The sequence below is a fragment of the Stenella coeruleoalba genome, assembly GCF_951394435.1.
Source record: "Stenella coeruleoalba genome assembly, chromosome: 16".
Lineage (NCBI taxonomy): Eukaryota > Metazoa > Chordata > Mammalia > Artiodactyla > Delphinidae > Stenella > Stenella coeruleoalba.
In genome coordinates, this window is record NC_137162.1 from 35,252,813 (window position 1) to 35,269,504 (window position 16,692).

Below are 16,692 nucleotides of genomic sequence, written 5' to 3' on the forward strand. Positions count from 1 at the left end.
TTAAAAAAAAATAACCCTACAAAGAACACTCATTATCTTCACCTCACTGATAAGGAGGCTATGACTATGAAAGGATAAATGATGTGTAGCAGTTCTCATTGTTAGAAGGTGATGGAGTTGATTACATCAAAAAAAAAATTAAATACCTCAGAATAAACCTATGCAAGGAGATAAAAGACCTGTACTTGGAAAACTATAAGACACTGATGAAAGAAATTGAAGACAACATAAACAGATGGAAAGATATACCATGTTCTTAGACTGGAAGAATTATTATTGTTAAAATGACGATGCTACCCAAGGCAATCTACAGATTTAATACAATCCCTATCAAAATACCAATGGTCTTTTTCACAGAACTAGAACAAATAATTTTAAAACTTGTGTGGAAATACGAAAGACCCCAAATAGCCAAATTTTGAGAAAGAAGAACAGAGCTGGAGGAATCATGCTCCCTGACTTCAGACTATATTACAAAGCTACAGTTATCAAAACAGTTTGGTACCAGCACAAAAAACAGACACATAGATCAATGGAACAGAATAGAGAGCCCAGAAATAAGCCCACACACTTATGGTCAATTAATCTATGACAAAGGAGGCAAGAATATATAATGGAGAAAAGACAGTCTCTTCAATAAGTGGTGCTGGGAAAACTGGACAGCTACATGTAAAAGAATGGAATTAGAACACTCCCTAACACTATACACAAAAATAAACTCAAAATGGATTAGACACCTAAATGCAAGACTGGATACTATAAAACTCCTAGAGGAAAACATAGGCAGAGCAGCCTTTGACATAAATTGCAGCAATATTTTGTTGGATCCATCTCCTAAAGCAAAGGAAACAAGAGCAAGTAAACAAATGGGACCTATTAAACTTAAAAGCTTTTGCACAGCAAAAGAAAAAATCGACAAAACTAAAAGACAACCTACTGAATGGGTCAAGATATTTGCAAATGATATGACCAATAAGGGGTTAATATCCAACATATATAAACAGCTCATATAACTCAACACCAAAAAAACAAACAACCCAATTAAAAAATGGGCAGAAGAACTGAGTAGACATTTTCCCACAGATGAAACGCAGATGGCTGACAGGCACATGAAAAGTTGCTCAACATCGTTAATCATCAGGAAAACGCAAATCACAACCATAATGAGATATCACCTCACACCTATGGGAATGGCTATCATCAAAAAGAACACAAATAACAAATATTGGTGGGGATGTGGAGAAGAGGGAAACCTGGTACACTGTTGATGGGAAAGTAAACTGGTGCAGCCACTGTGGAAAATAGTATGGAGGTTTCTCAAAACATCAAAAATAGGGCTTCCCTGGTGGCGCAGTGGTTGAGGGTCCTCCTGCCGATGCAGGGAACACGGGTTCGTGCCCCGGTCCGGGAAGATCCCACATGCCGCAGAGCAGCTGGGCCTGTGAGCCATGGCTGCTGAGCCTGCGCGTCCGGAGCCTGTGCTCCGCAACGGGAGAGGCCACAACAGTGAGAGGCCCGCGTACCACAAAAAAATAAATAAATAAATAAAAATAAAACTACCACATGACTCAGCAATTCCACTCCTGGGTATATATCCAAAAAACCCCCACAAAAACATTAATTCAAAAAGGTACATGTGCCCCAGTATTCATAGCAGCATTACTTACAATTGCCAAGGTGCAGAAGCAACATAAGTGTCCATGAACAGATGAATGGATAAAGAAGATGTGGTATATACACACAATGGAATACTACTCAGCCATAAAAAAGAATGAAATTTTGCCATTTGCAGCAACATGGATGAACTCGGAGGGCATTATGCCAAGTGAAATAAGTCAGAGAAGGACAGATACTGTATGCTATCATTTATATATATGGAATCTAAACAATACAACAAACTAGTGAATACAACAAAAAAGAAGCAGACTCACAGATATAGAGATAAACTAGTGGTTACCAGTGGGGAGAAGGAAGAGGAGAGGGACAAGGTAGGAGTAGGGGAAAAAATGGTTATTGTGAGATTATATGAAATCATGTGTGTGAAATTTTTGAAAATTGTAAAGCACTACAGAATTTAAAGAATCTTTTATTCAATAAGAAGGAAAAAAAAAAGAGGGACTTCCCTGGTGGTCCAGTGGTTAAGACTCTGTTCTTCCACTGCAGGGGGCGACGCAGGTTTGATCCCTGGTTGGTTGGGGGACTAAACTCCCACAAGCCGCGAGACACAGCCAGAAAAAAAGAAAGAAAGAAAGAGAGATAGAGAGACAAAGAAGGAAAGAAAAAAAAGAAGGTAATGGAGCTGAAGTGTGAACCCACGTCTCCTGGATCACAAGCTAGTGTTTTTAACTCTATATACTCAGATATCTCACTGCACTATGAATATCTGGTTGACCTAAGGACTCTCAGGGTCAATTAATAACCAGGGTGGAGGGATTGTTAGTCCCTGACTTCTTACTGCCAGAGCCTTTTCAATTATTTTTTAATGACCAACACATGTGTCAACATACAACCTACTTTTAACAGTTAAAGGATATAACATAAATTTTCCATAATCATACTCTTGGATTCTTTCCCCTCAAAGTTTCACAGACTTTCAAGAATGTCTAAAGGACCCTCTGAAAGTTTTCAGCCAGGAGAGTTTTTCCTTTTCCGTTGATTCTACAACAGTTAGTTGACTTCTCTCCTTCCTGGAAGCCTTTTCAAGTCATTACAAATAGCATTTATCTTTATAGTTCTCAAGTGACCTTTAGAGCAAACATCTCTTTCTTCTTCCTGGGATGGGTTCTGACATCATTCTCCGGGAACACAAAGACCTCCACTAGATTGATTTATCCTGCTGAGGCTTTGGAAAGGGTCTCTTCTTCGCTGACCGTGTCTTAATTCAAACTTCAGGGGAAAGATATTTAGCAATGCTTCTCTTCTCCTAGTTTTCCTTGAGGTTATTATTTTTTGTTAAGTCACTTATTCTAACCTCTGCTTGGAAAACTTTATTGTCCCCAGTCAAAAGTACGGCTTTGTATCTTTTAGCCAATTATTTCTTATCTTTGGCTATTCCTGCTCCTTTTTAATTCAAATCAGCCAGCATCTGTTCCCAGGATTCAGTGCCAAGGTACCACCCAGCCTAGAGAAATGACTCTTTGATCTTTTTCTTTTGCCTCTTCTTGGTACCACAGGTTAGTTATCATCCCAAAGTCTCCCACATTTTCGTGATGCCCTCTGCAAAGTTACTCGGGATTTAAAAAAGAAAACTTTAAAAGGAGAGCTAAGAAGCTTATTCATATTAAACACTGAGTTGAAGTAGCCACATGCTGTGTGATTTTCTCTGAGTTTGCTCTCTTCTGCCTAGATGTCGTGTGGCTTAATGGGGGGAGATGTGCCAATTTAGCACAGAGCAAAGGGGTTTTCAAAATCGGCTCCTACCACATCGTGGGTCCTGGTAAGTTTTCTAGGTAGCTCTTTCATGTCCTGGGCATAATGGTGGAGGCCACCGTAGGTCAAAATTAGGAGAGTGACAGGAGAGTGACACAGGCAACACCTTTCTTACCAAGAACAGTCTCATACTTGCAGTTACCTTTCCTTAGCTTCTTGGGGCAAACAGGTACCCCCTTAAATAGAGCCAACAATGGCTTTGCAGTTTTACACTGACATGGAATTTTGGTCCAACGTTTGAAGAAAATCTTCTATTTATGCATGATGATTCTTCTGAATTCTAAATCACAGTTACAGGCATTTTTAAAGTGAGAGTTATGTAACACACATATGATGGAATAAAACAGTTTTGAAAAGTGCTGGAAAGGACTTTTCAGTCACTCAATCATTCAATCAACAAACATTTATTTAATGCCTACTCTGTGTCAGATACTACATTAGACCCCAGCAATACAGCAGCAGGGAAAACAGACACAGACCCTGTCTACCTGAGGCTTAGAGCCCAGCTGATACCTTCTGCTAATATAACAGTAGTTTGTATATGAGCTGTGGCTTTTCTTAGGTTTAAAGCTTGTCACTTGCCTTAAAACCACGTAAAAAGGGTAATTCCCAGGGAAATACCGTGTGAAAAGATTCTGTGATTCCTAGGGAGACTTGATGTCCTGGCATTTTTTTTAAGGAGTTGACCTTTTTAACCCAGAGCCATGCACGTGAATAGATTAATCCCTTCGATGGTGTGGAGAGCAGTGGTCAGTATAAAATAAGGGTTGGCAAGCTACTGCCCATGGGTCAAATCCAGTCCGCCGTCTGTGTTTATATGGCCTGAAAGCTAAGGGTAGTTTTGACATTTTTCAATGCTTGAAAGAAAAAGTCAAAGAAAGAATAATATTTTGTGACATGTGAAAACTATATGAAATTCAGATTTCATTGACCGTAATAGTTTCACTGGCACACAGTGGTGCCCATTCGTTTATGTATTGTCTCTGGCTGCTTTTGTGCTACAATGTGAGAGTTGTGAGAGTTGCAACAGAGACTGTATAGTCTGAAAAACCTAAAGTATTCCTCATCTGGCCCTTTAAAGAAAATATTTTCTGACCTCTGGTCTAGAAGACTTTCTGGTGCTGACTTCACACTGCATGGCTATAGTCATCTGTTGAGATGCCGAGAGACCCACTAACCCCAAACAGCCTTTTCCCTCTATATGTTGTGAAAAACAGGGAAAGGTATAAGAAGAAACAAAGAATGACAAGTTTGGATTTTCTTAAGCCACAAACTTGGGTAGGCAAGAAATATAACGTTATTTTCTGCAATGAAACTTAATGTGCTAAATGGCAGAATATGCAATCGTAATCATTTCTATAAAACCTCTGTGCTTTCTCATTTCTCAGTCGTTTCATCTCAAAGTTCAGTTAATCCTGGATTTTCTCTACCGTCCTCCTTCTCCCCCAGCGTGCAGAACCTACATGGCATCCTGGCAAAGGCTGCCTCTCTTGAGATATATCCCATCTCTGGTTGCTGGCATCCCAGGGGTGTCCGTGACCCCGTCTGGTCTAGCTGCTTTCAGCTCCACTGTCCCTCTGTTACTTCTGCCAGATACTTGCGGGGTCGATCAGCACTCTGCTGTTCCTGAGCCCTTCTGGAGTTCCATGGTGCCTCCAAGTTTTCTCTGGGGCTGCTGGGGATCAGCAGACCACCCCCGGATGCTGGGACGGGAACCAGGCCTGTGTAATACTGTCCTTACACGTGATAACGCCCTCCTTCCTCTTCACACAGCCAGCTTCTCAGATGGAAACACCCCCAGGCCTGCTATTGCCCCACCGGCAGGGGTGGTGGAGAGCTGGATAGGTTCTCTTTCAGGGCTGTGCTCTGAGGCGGGCAGGGAGGAACAGGTTTCTGCTCGATAGGCCTTTCAGAAAGGAGCAGATTTGTCTTTCCCAGCTCTGCGCATGTTCCAGCCAGCTCAAGTCAGGCCTATGGGCTCTGTTTGATTCAGCAACTTTGGGCTCTGGTTAGGCCAGATGGAAAATCAGTCCTGGAAAAACGAAAATGCGAAACACCAAGGCAGAAAAGGTCATTCAACCACTCATATATCTAAACACACTAAGTCCACTGAAGGACTTGCCAGGAAAATGTTATTTGCAGTTTTCTCTGTGGGTTGAATTTATCTTTACTGCTAAGTAGTCAAGTTGAATTAGTTCCAGAACCAGACACAATTCGACCCTTTTTCCTTGGGAGTTACCCCCATCTCTCTGTCAGGGACCTGGCTACCTCATCCCAAGGACTGGCATTTCCCAGGTTAGGACTCGTACAAGATCTTCATTTTAGATATCCAAATTGGGTGCCACTTAAGTTTCTTTTTCTCGGTTAAATGAGTCATTGACTCTTTTCTGCTACCCCTCATGAAGGATGAGAAACAGTTACTCAAGATTGCACTTTATTTCTCTGGGTTTTGCTTTTTGAAGATGGTAATTTTTCTGTATCTTATGAGCCACCTTGCCCTGAAGCACAGCCTCATCTATCATCCTGACCATTCAAGTTTGGAGTTTTGAAAGATATATTGTAGAATGGATTACAAGGAAGAACATACCTATCTAGGCAACATGGGTGGCCAAATTGACCCTGGTGTCAATGCAGTGGTTGAAATGGGAATGCCCACGCCTCTGTAATATTACCACAATTATGAGTAAGGGTAAAGTAAAATACACAATGTTCTAAAGCATTCTCCAAGCTTTTATTGACAAGAATCATAGTTTCCATCCTATAGAGATAGGAGCAGAGTAGAAGAGAGCAGTCTGAAGTATTTCCCATCTGAATGGCATAGTGGAAACTGATTGCTAATTTTTCGCATGGAAACTACTTATTTCCCCACATTGGTTGTATAAATAAAGACAGGTGCCCTGAGGCAGATCCCTTCAGGACAGAGTGAGAGAAACCTTTCTCAAACTCCCTGTGCCAGTCTTGATATATAATCACACATTCTTTGATATGCTTCCTTTCAAGAGGTGGGGCTTAGCTCCCCTCTCCTTGAGGCTGACTTAGTAACTGGACTTAGTAACTCACTTCTAATGAATAGAATACGGCAGGTGTGACCTTGTGCCACTTACAGAGACTTGAACATAAAAGGTACCATGGATTCCTCCTCCCTCTCTCTCTCGGGTCACTCGCTCTGGAAGATGCCAGCTGTCATGTATGTCATGAGAACACTTAAGCGGTTCTATGGAGAGGCCCACATAGTGAGAAGCTGAGGTCACCTGCCAACAACTGATGAGGAACTGTGGGCTCCTGCCAACAGCCACATCAGCGAGCCACTCTGGAAGCAGATTCTTCAGCCCCAGTTAAGTCTTCAGATGACACAGCCCTGGGCAACATCTTGACGGCAACACCATGAGAGACCCTGAGTCAGAGCCACTCAGCTAAGCTGTTCACAAGTTCCTGACCCACAGAAGCTATGAGATAATAAATGTTTGTTGTTTTAAGCTATTAAATTTTAGAATGATTTGTTATGCAACAATAGATAATTAATAAAGTTCCCCTTTGAGAATATTTCATTATGGTGAAGATTTTAGTATATGTGTTATTTATGACCTTTATGTTTACTGGTCATAAGAAATAACTAGTCAGCTTCACAAGGAATAGAGCTGATAAAATCAATTACCATGTTAGCTTATACCCGAGCCACCTGAACTTGACCGAACGTGTTCCCAGATAATTGAGTGGATACACACAGATATTCCTCCATATGGATCACTTGAGTGGACAAAGGGGAAGTAGGGTCCAGGTTTATCAATTCTACTTCACGGTGATGGCAGAGGCAAGAAGATATTGTGATGTTTTACAATATGCCTGCAAATTCTTTGACACCTCTCCCACCGAGAGCATGTGTCTCTGTCCCCTCCCACGGAATCTGGGCCAACCACAGTGACTTGTTTATCACCAGTAGATGGCTCAGCTGACAGCCCCAGCCGAAGTTCCAGCTGACAGCCAGTATCAACTACCAGCCACAAGAATGAAGACACCTCCCAGTGATCTCTGCCCCCAACCAGCGAGGCACTCCCAACTGTCAAGTCACCCTCAACTTGGGTCTCCCAACTTGAGGTCCCAGATATCACAGAGTAGAATTCCACGAGCATCACAAATGGTTGTTTTATGCCCCTAAAGTTTGGGGTGGCTTGTTACATAGCCGTAGTAACCAGAACAGACATGTGAAAACCGGTTTTCTTCATCATTCAACTTAGTTGAAAACAATCCAATTCAGAGACGAGAACTAGTTAGCCAACTGAGTTTAAGTGATGGCCTGTAGTGGACTTAACTTCAGGGTAAAATATAGTAGGAGGGTGGTAACAGGAGAGACACGGTATGGTTTTTCCTCTGTTGTAGTTTTTGCTGCAAATTGCAGTTATGTGAGGAGAGTATTGAAAAGCTTGTTAGGCAGACGTATCGAGATAGAAACAGTGAGGATAAATTTCATCTTAGAGGCTTCCCCACCCACCCCTCACCCCCCGGTAAAAAAGTTTGCAGTTGTTCAAATTTTCAAACACAGAGAAATACATCTAACTATTCAACCACCCAGAACTCATCCTAGCTTAACATTTTAGGACATATTTTCTTCAAATCTATTTTGAAATAAGAAATCAGCAGTTAGATACATTTAGAGCTCGCCATTCCCACCCAATTCCAATTTATCCCATCCCAGAGGTAACCGCTATCCTGAACTTAGTGTTTCTTCCTTGCCTCTGCCTTCTAATTATTTTAAGAACAAATAGGTCTGAGAGGTATCTTACAGTTGCAGTTTTTTTGAGAGCCAGTTTTAATGATATTGTCATCGATACATACGTTGATTTCATTAAGACATGAAAGACAAACATTTGCTTTCTCACCAATGGATTGAAATTCCTAGGATACGTGCTCTCCATCTAGTGGTAAAAATGGGATAACTGTAGGTGCGCATATGTCTGCTGTAGAGGAATAAAGACATATAAAGTGACTTCTATAGATGTGACACTCTTCTCGACTCTGTGAAGAATCCAAAGATGAACAAAACACAGACTCTGGCCCTCAGCGTTCACAATCCATAGACTATTTACCACGTGCTCAACAACCATACGAGGAGTATGGAGGCTCAGAGAGGCCAAGGCACTTTCTCAAGGTCATACAACTACCAAAAGGCAGAACAGCGATGCAAACTCTTACCATTCTGACTGCAAAGCCCACTCTCTAAACTGCAAAGCTTGATAGTACTTTAACACATTATTTTTATATTAAAACAAATACAGATTTCTTATGAAGCGGAATGCAAATTTTGATGAATTGTAAGGTTTAAAGAGGAGAGTCTTCAAATAAACTCCGCCTGTTTCTTGGGTGGCCCCATAATCTCAAATTTAGGAATTTCTGCCTTTAGGGGGAAAAAGTTCTGCCTGGGGATGGCCTTCTAGCATAGAGTAGGAAATGATTCAGAGAGGGGAACAAGGCACTTCAAAGACCACTAGCAGCCACGATGTTAAAAATTGGCACTGACCAATCAGAGCAGACGCTGAACATAGCAACTAGCTTAGCGATGACTATGCTTATGTATCCTAGATAAGGGAAAGGGAGCAAAAGAAGGGCGAGGGTTTAACAAAGGATCCACTGGAAATTCCTTTAACGTGTCCCACACCTGTTCTTCCTCTTCTAGTCTCCTGCCCCCGTTAGTCTCCCAAATGAGAAACCTTGATGTCATCCTCCACTTAATTTCTCGATTGGATTAGAATCCAATCTTGATTTCTTCTACTTATCTCCTTGGTCTCCTGGTCCCACTTAGAGGGATAGAGAAAGACTATGGTGTGCGTGGGGCAAAAAGCCAAGAAGATATGAGTCTATTGGGAAGGGAAGTTTCTGGATGGAAGGACGGGACAGAATTAGTACGGGCATTGTTTGGGCAAGGAAGGTGGTCATCCCATAGTGAATGAGGAGGAGAGCACTAGAAGGGAAAGTCCGAGAGCTAATCAGAGGCCAGGCCGTGGAGGTCACGGAAGGCCTGCTGCGTGGCTTCTGTTTTAGTCTACGTGCAGTAGGGAGCCAGTCAGAGAATTTTAGGTAGTAGGGAGGGGCATGTGACAAGATATGATTTGTGTTTTCTAGAGATTACTCTGGCTGTGACACTGAATTCAAGGACGGCAAGAATGGAAGCAGGAAGACAAGGGGCTTTTACGATTGTAGAGGAAAGAGATGGTGCTAGTGTGGACAGGAGCAGTATTGGACACTGAGGCAAGAGAGTAGATTTGGGATGTGGTCTGGAGGGAGAGTCTACAGGGAATCATCTGATATTATCTAGTCCAAATCCTTTACATTACAGAGGAGGGAACTGGGGTTCAGAGAAGCAGTGTCGAGTCACCATCTACAAATGACAGAACCACCACTGTGACGTGGGCCCCTGACTTCCAGCCTAGAGCACTTCTCATTGTAGCACACTACTTTATACATCTTTTTTATGTATGTGTGCCTTTATCTCTCTCACCAGATTATACATTTCCAGAAAGCAGAGAAGTTGCCTGATATTTGAATGATTGAATCATTCAACTTTTATTTTGCAAAGGCTCCTGACAAGCCACGTGTAGATGAAGTGTTGTAAGATGTAGTCCGGCCCTCCCGGGATCACTCAACCTTAGGCACGTGGAGGGAGCTCTTTGACATGGCTTAACTTAAAATAAAGTTGAAAAGTAGAGAAAGGTTTCAATCTACATAAAGCAATATCCCGTTGACATTTAGACTCCGAGAGAAATTCAGAATTGCTTAAGAGAAGGGGAAATGCTAGAGGAAACCCACATTAGCTCTTCATGGACAGTAACAGCTCTTGCATGAACAGTCCCAACCGACCCTAAATTTGACAGTGTTTGCATAATCTCTTTCCCCAGCACTAAACTCAGGGAGGAGCTTTACATGGCCCTAGTAGAGGGTCCACACACCCTCCTCAAGACTTGGCAATGGAGACCATTCATGGTGAATGAATGACAGCTAACCCCAGGGAAACTCTCTTTTATCAATCCTGCCTTCAGAATGGTAAAACAGCATTGGCTGGGCCGTCATCTTAGGAGGTGTTTTTATCCAGAAGGATACGCAGGGCCAGGTGGAAGCCCAGGGCAAAGCAAACCAAAGGGCTGATTTCTTATAATTCATTCTGGCTTAGACTTCAGACTAAAATAAAGGGAAGGGGGAGAGAATTTGAGTTTGTACGTTGTTCGATCTGATTCACTAAGATAAGGGAGCAAAGAAGGATTAAGTTATAACCAGGAATAAAGAGTGTTCATTTAACCCAACCATATCCCATGTTATCTCATTCAGGAGCCCAAGCTTGATAGGTAACAACTGGAGGGATGTGCAGATTCAGCCCAGCTCAGGGTACCCTTCCCATCTGGCGTTAGTTGGCAGAATCCAATGTGGCCATCTGGAAAACCACTAATAAAAGGATGTCAGTTGATTTCAGAGAGCATGCCAAACACCTGTGTCTATTATTAATCATGAAGTCATTGAAAATTACCTTTGAATAGCTCAGGTACTAATGATGAGTGAATTTAAGATCACTCTCTATATCTTAGAGCAGTCATCCTTTATCTCCGTCTGTGCAGTGTCGGGGAAGGCCCTCCTTAGGACAGATCTGTTTTCTGTGCTCTTAGCTTCTCATTCTGTGTCCTTCTCCCTCCCTCTCTGGCATCTGGTGCCTTCTTGCTGCAAATAGGGTTTCTGGAGCTCCCTGACCGGATTTGCCCACCAAACAACATCCAGTGTCCCCCAATTATTCCTTTATTCTCCACTGATTCCATTAATCCTCCCACTTCCTCAGAACACTGATCTCACACATTTGTTTGATGGAAAACAATGTGATTGAACTTATTCATGCTACATGGTGGATGACTTAATGCGTGAACTTGTCCACCCTTCAAACGGATAGATCCTGATGGTAGAATGTTGGAGGAACAAGGGTCACACCCTAGCATGTCTAGCATTGTCATGCGCTCTTGTTTTTCATCACCCTTGTCATCACAATTTGCAATTATAAATTGCATAATTAACTGATTCTTTTCTTTTTTTCAATTAGATGACAAGCTTTGAGAGGGCAAGGCCTACGTCTATGTGCATTTCTCAGCCTAAAGCACCAGGACCGACACAAAGCAGGAGTCTAATAAGCAGTCGTTGTGCGAATGAACAAACAAATGAACTAAATAAAATGTCAAGTACACGTGAGATAAACCTTTCTCACATATGCTCCCAAGTGCAAACATTTTTTACAAACCAGTGACACAGGCTCAAGAAAATGAAAAGATTCTTGTAGGGAGCTGAAAAATTACCACTGTTTTGTTTAAAAATATAGCACTGTGTACAAATTTCTTTCCATTAAAAAAAACGGAGAATAGAGAAAGAAGACTAGAATGGAAATTCCTTTCCATTGAGGCTGACAGGTTTCCAGGAAGCGAGTCCCAATTAGTCAACACCTTTTACTTGCAGGACACCATTCCTCAGATCAGAAAATGAATCAATACTATCCTTTCCTCCTTCTGTCCCCTCTGCTCTGATGAGACAAAGGATTTGGAAAGAGAACAGCCAGCCTGAGCCTTGTGTTTTCAGCTCTCCTGCTGACATCTACGTCCCCTACCCCTCTCATTCCCATCCCCACCCAACACAGACCCTCTTTTTCTAACCATTTCATGCTCCTCCTTCTCTGGCTTTCTCAGTGATGAGACACAGGAATAGGAAGTTGGATGTGAAATTTGCCGGTTTCGCACAAGGCTCAGCCTGTGCTGCAGAAGAGTCCTTGTTCTGCCTGGGTTTTTATGAAAATGAGATAAAATAAGTAAAAGTGCCAAGTGCCTTGTAGGTACTCAAAACATGAAAGTTTTTTTCCTCCTTCCTTCTTGGTTCATAAAATACTCATGAACCACAGCTCTCCAGCCAGGATTTCTCTTTATCTTCTGGCCTAAAAGGGAGGCCAGAATGTTTGTAATTCATTACACTGGAAGACAGTGAACTGGAGTTAGAAATGTGTATATGTGACGGGGCGCTAAGAAACTTGAAGTGGCAAGAGCCTGTAATTCCCTAGATGGAGGGCTTCTTCAAAAGGGTTTATCTTTAAGGTATCACTCAGGTGCCTTTTTTATACTCCTACTGTTGCTATGGAAATCACCCCTGTAAGAACGCATGCAAATGTAGAATATATTGCCAGATGCATGAATGGGGGTGTGTGTGCAAGCGGCAGGCATGTTGACACTTGTCAGTCTCCAGCTTTGGACCTGAAGGAAGAGAAGGAGAAGGTGGTTGAAGAAGATAGAGAGGGTGCTGTGAGCCAGACACCACCACTGATATCTCAGCCTGATAGATCCCGAGAACTAGAATCTCCAAGTCTCCACTCTACTACTTAGGGTGACCATTCTGTCTGTTGTTTCAGAATTCCCATTAATAGCATCTCCTCTGACTGTCCACACCATCCTGGATCAGTTGATAAACAAAATAGTCACATGATCACCACAGAAGCTAATTTCCCCCATAAAATGGAAGAAGCATTGCTGAAGTGATCCCATGAGATCTATGATTATATTTTATGTACAGGACTGAAGTCATTTATTAAGCTATTTTCTGGGTCCAAGCCAGCTCTTCCCTTCTTTGCAATTCTATCAATTCTATCCAACTGAGTCAGTGTGGCTCCTCCCCTGCCCCCACCAAGAAAAGAAACAAATTGTCTATTACCATTTCACAAGGAAAGAATCAAGTTATGTTGAGCTGTGGATCCTGGGAGTCAGGCTCACCCACCAGGGAAGCAACTAGATCATACGTGTTAGCCTTCCAGATTACATATGTCAATTTGTGCCGCAAGAAACAAACAAATTGCTGCCTATCGTGAACACTTTGAGAGTGTGTCTTTCATGGTTTCTAGTTGTGAGCAATTTAAAGAAGAAAGGACACTGGGAGCATTACACAGTCCTTGGGGAAGGCTGGAGAACCAAGTTGAGAAGATGAGCAGAGGCACAAAGTGTAGCTAGGCAGCCAGTCCTCAGGTGAGATCAATGCCACAGAAGTTGTCCAACATGGACACTGCTGGTGGGCTGTGGGGCACTGGACCCCACTGGAGGCACCAAGGCCATGGCTGCCTCTACAGACTGGATGTTGCTGCTGTCTCTGCGGCCACTGCCAGAATGGATAATTCGTGACCCCTTCATCTTTGCCTAATTAGCTTCTGATTCTAAGTCTCAGATGTGTGCATTTGATGGGCCACACCTAATTTGGGTGCTTACATTCTAGCTGCAAGAGAGGCTGGAAGAGGGAAGCTCTTTTCAGCTTCTACAGGAGGAGGTGGGTTCTGTCTCCCACCAATTTCAGGAAAATAGGAGGAAAATTCAAATGTTCTATAGCGAAAAAAATGTCTGCCACATGGGGAGACAGTGAGTATTCAATCTGAGATTGTCAAGGACCTCTATATATAATCTTTAGAAATAAGATCCCTAAAAGTCTATTGAAATTGAGGTCAAATGTTTCAAATGAAGCCTTAAAGCAGGGGTCCCTCAGGTTTTAAAAAGAGGAGATAATTTTCAATTGTCCAAGGGTTTGGATCTAATGCTAACAGAGGAAAGGGGAAGGAGGAAGAAAGGAGGCTGATTAAAATTCTTAGAGGCAGGGGGGGTTCACAGTTCTGGATGGAGGAGGGGGCATCGTTGTTAAATTTTGTGCTATCACCTGCTAGAAATCCCAAGCAAGCACAGAGAAGGGGTGGGGTTGTTGAGGTAGCAGAATGGGAGGGTACTGAGTCAGGAGACACAGAATTCCTCCCACAGTGGGGTGGTCAGGCCGTGACCTGCAGTAGGGGAGAGGAATGCCATGGGGAACTTTGGGCCACCTGGAGTGGTGTCCTCAAAAAATCTTGAACACCTGGGTGCCGCATATAGCAGGTTGTGACTCAGAGGTATCCTTGAGGAAAGGGGACAAATGGATGATCTGAAGCAAAGCAAACCAAAACCACCTAACCAAACAAACAGGAAAGCTCATCTAATTATGGGATAGGCCAGCTGTCAGGATGAGAAAAGTTGCCAATGTGTCATTCTGGCTGCAAGTGATAGAAACCCATCACTAATTAACAGGCAATAGAGAATTTATTGAAAGGATAAGGGGCTGCCTCATATAACTGCCGACACAAGGGGGAAGGGGCAGTTGGGCCCCAAGGATCAAATGTCTCCAGGACTCTCTGTCTCTGTCTCTCATCTCTGTCTTGTCTGAAGAGAGAAGTTATCACTGCCTTGAACTGTAGACCATCATCTTCAGGTTAGCGGGGACAAGATTGCTCACAGGGTTAAGGTCCTGCCCTGTGGCTTCTACCTCCAGAGGAAAGATGACCCTCTTCTTTTAGTTTTGGTTCTGTAGACAAACTCTAATGAGCTGGCCCACCCAGGTTAGGTAACTCAGTTCAAAATTATGGCAATTTTAAAGGACAGTTGCTAGTCGTGAGCAAACTGCTAACATTTTAACCTACCCCTATGGTAACTGATTGTGGATAGGAAGGCGGGGTCCTGACGCATGCACCTAGGGCTCATTGTTCCCCTGGATCTGTCAGTGATTCAAGGTACAGGGCCATGGAACACAGACGTGACTGCTTGGGTCCCAGCTCCTGGAGTCAGGGCTTTTATCAGAGAGAGGAAAGCCCTGACTCTCACAGAGAATCAAGTGATTCTCACAGAGAATCACTATGAGTTCCAGTTGGAGTCTGTTACATCCAAGAATCTGCATGGGAATTTGAGCTCAGAGCCTTTTCCTGGGAGAAAACAGGTAATACCCTGTCATGCTGTTCCCAATAAGGGAGCTGACTTGAAAGAAAGACACGGCTGTGAGCATCTCAAGGGCCAGGACAATGCCTATACACCTCTGGGTACATCACAGGGCCCTTGTGGGTGCTCCATGATGGTGGGGTTGAAGGGAGCTTGTCCCAAAAATTCCAGGGAAGTACAGGCAACTGCCCATTGTGTGTACCTTACAATGGGGGAGGAGCTCAGGCTTAAGGGGCGTCTGGGGCAGGGTTAACATGCACCAAGTGCCTTAAGAGCATAGGAATCATGATTGTGGTGGTGGTAATAGTGGTCAGGTTCTCATTCCACGCTCAACTTATCCCAAGTTTCCACACCTCCCTCCACGACATGGCAGCTGTCTGACTGGTTTCACAAGGGGCTGGCTGGGAACTGGCCAAATATAAAGTGAGTTTCTCTTTCCTGCCTACTGCTCACCCCTAATGTACCTGAGGCCACACAGTTCGCATTTGAAAAGCAAAAGACAGAGAACAGACTTGTGGCCAAGCGGGCGGGGGTGGGAGAGGGAGTTTGGGATTAGCAGATGCCAACTAGTATATATAGAATGGATAAACAACAAGGCCCTACTGTACAGCACACGGAACTATATTCAATACCCTGTGAGGAACCACAATGGAAAAGACGATGAAAAAGAATATGTACATATACATGTATAACTGAGTCACTTTGCTGTACAGCAGAAGGTAACACAACATTGTAAATCAACTGTGCTTCAATAAAATAAAAAATGAATTAAAAAAGAGGGGCTTCCCTGGTGGCACAGTGGTTGAGAGTTCGCCTGCCGATGCAGGGGACCTGGGTTCGTGCCCCGGTCTGGGAAGATCCCACATGCCGCGGAGCGGCTGGGCCCGTTAGCCATGGCCGCTGAGCCTGTGCGTCCGGAGCCTGTGCTCTGCAATGGGAGAGGCCGCAACAGTGAGAGGCCCGCGTACCGCAAAAAAAAAAAAGAAAAAAAAAAAAGAATTTCAAAAAAGAAAGAAAAGCAAAGAGCCGTGATGAACCACACGGTATTTATGCTCCAAGCAACCGCCCTGAGAGATTCTTGATGGCGTTGACTTAATCACACTGTTGTTTTGATATCTTACGAACCAAGCCACAATTTGTAGTTTGGAAAAAAGTCAGTGTTCATTTCCCTGATCTGATGCTTTCTGATGTCAGCTCTATCTCCCAACCTGGCCTGGCTTTGCGGAAACCAAACCCTAAAGAGAAGCATTTTGCTGTTACATTTGTAGTGCTTGTAGTTCACAGTGACTTTCCAAACAGAACTGGGTAATTGGAGAAGGACAGGTAGAAGCTCCTGAAAAACTCTAGTCCAGTTTATCCTTTACTGCTCATGGGAGTTGAGATTGGCATCTGCCTCCTGAGTTACATGTGCCCCCAAACATTATATATGAAGTGATGGTTTAGGAAACCAATCACATGTTCCATCCAACTCTCTATATAATGA

The 16,692-nt window shown here is 43.2% G+C and overlaps 1 protein-coding gene across 8 annotated transcripts in view; it reads right to left on the minus strand.

The window, feature by feature from the left end:
- The window catches only part of RPP30 (ribonuclease P/MRP subunit p30), a 225,247-nt gene that overhangs the window by 70,386 nt on the left and 138,169 nt on the right, over positions 1-16,692 (minus strand). The window contains exon 18 of one of the 8 annotated variants that reach the window (XR_013824213.1): positions 3,978-5,461. The exons of the other annotated variants lie outside the window; for them this stretch is intronic. The gene's annotated coding sequence lies outside the window, so the exon portion shown is untranslated. Of the gene's footprint in view, positions 1-3,977; positions 5,462-16,692 lie in introns of those variants that run through there. 8 annotated transcript variants of the gene reach the window in all.